This window comes from Gavialis gangeticus, unplaced genomic scaffold, assembly GCF_001723915.1.
Source record: "Gavialis gangeticus isolate Ggan-Ray unplaced genomic scaffold, GavGan_comp1, whole genome shotgun sequence".
NCBI classification, from domain to species: Eukaryota; Metazoa; Chordata; order Crocodylia; family Gavialidae; genus Gavialis; species Gavialis gangeticus.
Window position 1 is genome coordinate 185,937,169 of NW_017728992.1, and position 2,688 is coordinate 185,939,856.

Below are 2,688 nucleotides of genomic sequence, written 5' to 3' on the forward strand. Positions count from 1 at the left end.
CCTAGGATTGAGGTAAGACTGACAGGCCTATAGTTGCCCGTCAGTCTTTTAACAGCCTATAGTTGCCAGTCAACTACTGAAATAGTTTTTTCTAGGCAGGAGGCCTGATTTAATGCCCTGATGCCAAGGGCGTAATACACGGCTCCGACCTACCATGTCCCATGCCTTGCAGATGGCATCCACAATCACTTTCGCTATTACTCCTCTGGCCCCACTGCTGGACTGCACTTGGCCTCTGGCCCAAACTTGGCCTCAGGTGTCCTCAGACTTACCTTGGCAACATGCCCCATCACTGGGGTCTCTACTCCCACATGCACTCTGGGCTCCTAACCCCTCTCACAGAGCCCCCTCACTGGGGTCACTACTTTGCCCCCTCACTGGGGCTGCAGGGAATTATGGCCTTTGGGCCTCAGGTCTCTGTCGACGTGCCAGGACCTCACTCTCCTTCGGACCTCCCACTAGGCCCCACTCTCATTTAGGCCTCGGGTCTTTCTGGCCCCCGTGTTGTTGCCCAAGCCTCACTCTCAGGCATTGGGCCTCAGGCCCTCCTGGCCTCCATGTTGTTGCCCAAGCATCTTTCTCTCCAACTTTGGGCCTTCCTGGCCTCCGTGCTGTTGCCCGAGCCTGTTGCTTTTCTCTCAGGGTGTGCTCCCCTAGGCTTTCTCCTTCACAGGGTTACCGGCAAGACAGTGGCAGCTGAGGCTTTCCGGCGCCCCATACTTGCTGTTCACTAAGGAGGCACTGGCATGGCATTACCTGCGGACTGCCATGCCACACCATCCTCCCCAGCGGGGTATAGTTTCAGGTCATGCCCCAGGACCACTGCAGGCCACCTGCCCTGGTCTTACCTCCACTCACTGGGCTCCTGGATGTTCTCCCTGGGTTGCTCACTCCCGGGCACTCTGTTGCAGCTTCCTTCAAAATCTCTTAACCTTCCTCTCAGCCAGTCCCCAACTCTCTCAGGCCCCCTTGCAGGGCACCTCCCATCAAGAGGCTGGGCTTCAACATCCATCATACGAGTGTACTGGCCGGCTGACTACCTATCCTCTCTTGGCAGTGATGTCCTCCCCCATCGAAGGGACCTTCAGCCTCTTTTAGGCTCTGGCCCCTTCTCCAGGCCAGTTAGGGTGCCAGTAGCTCTCCGCAGCCCTGGCTTGCCCCTCGTGGTAGGCTTACTTGCCCTTTGGCCTTTCAGCCCTAGCCCCTTTGCTTTGACCAATTGAGATTCCCTGGTATCAGTGTAGCAGCAGCTGACCTCCCTATTCATCAGGGGTCCCCCCTTGGGCCCCACCATGAAGCCATCAACTCCCACAGGCTTACCTAAAACCCTAGAGATCTTCTATCCGGCAGCCCTTCACTCCACTGGGCTCCTCTGAGCCCCTGGCCTCGGTTACAGGCAGTTCTAATCAGGGGTTTGCCCAGCCCCTCAGTAGGCCCCCACTCTCTAAGCCCCTTTCCTAGGCTGGCCGAGCTCTCCTTAGGCTCACAGCCATTTCCTTGGGGCTTGGCACCCCTCTAGGTCCCTAGGAACCTCCTCCTTCCCCATAGTGCCTACCCTTGACCTCCAGAACATCCTGGGAGCAGCAGTACTCTGTTTGGGAGATGTCCACCCTTTGGCCCCCCTAGTTGCAACTGCCAGCTCTACTCCTCAGGGCCTGCTTTTATTCTGAGGCTGCTCCAATCAGGTGGCCTCCTGGCTATCATGTCACTGCCTGATTGGCTCTGCAGTCACCTGCAGGCTGCCTCACAGCTTGCTCAGGCCCTTAAAGTGGCAAGCACCTGAAGGTGCACTGCCACAAAGACAAAAAGGTAGATGCAGTGCCTAAGGATGTGATACAAAGGCATGCCAAAGCTCACTTAAAATTAGTGGGCTCACCAGAGATTACTGACACCCTTAGGTAGCAGTACCACCCTTCGGTAGCTACATTGCTTCCTCTTTAAGAATTAGCACATGCAGAGCAAACATGGCATTATAACCAAATAAGATGCACAGACGCTTAGTTTCTTACTTGTCAAGCTTCTCTTCAACTTCCCTAAATGCCTATGCATATTTAGTAAAAGATTTTTAAAAAAATGAAATACTGCTTTTTCTCAACATAATATTATTTGTGTTTCAGTGGGAAATAAACACTCATTTTTTCATTTTCTCACTTTTTGCACTGGAGAATGAGGAAATTTTAAAGTGAAGGTTGGACTTTTTCCTCACCAAAAGATAGAGAAAGAGGAAAGGATAAGAGAGAGGGATAGAGGGAGAGGAAAAGTAGTTGTGGGGGAGGTGGGGAGAGAGAAAGAGATTTTCACTGATAAACATACAAAAGATCTAGGATCTCCAAAAAACAGTTAAAAGCTGAAGAACTGTGTTATACAATGTGATGTATTTTGATTAGGTGTCTTTAATATAATGATTAAATTAGGGAAATGACTGAAGATGGGAAATGACTTAGCGCAACAAGGGTGATGTTGCAGTGGGGGGCTGCTATAGACCACCAGACTAGGAAAAAGGCTTTCTTCAAACAGCTATTGGAAGTTTCCCGATTACAGGCCCTGGTTTTCATTGAAAACTTCAGTTAGGGTCGGATGAGGGAGCAATACAGGCAATCCAGAAAGATTTGGAGTGTTGGGGACAACTTCCTAGTGCAAGTGCTGGAGTGGCCAAGTAGGGGCCATGCTCTTCTTGACCTGTTGGCT

At 51.6% G+C, this 2,688-nt stretch overlaps 1 protein-coding gene across 3 annotated transcripts in view; it reads right to left on the reverse strand.

Annotated features, from left to right (window-relative positions):
• TATDN1 (TatD DNase domain containing 1) overlaps window positions 1–2,688 on the reverse strand; it is a 42,486-nt gene that overhangs the window by 27,682 nt on the left and 12,116 nt on the right. The window lies entirely within an intron of this gene.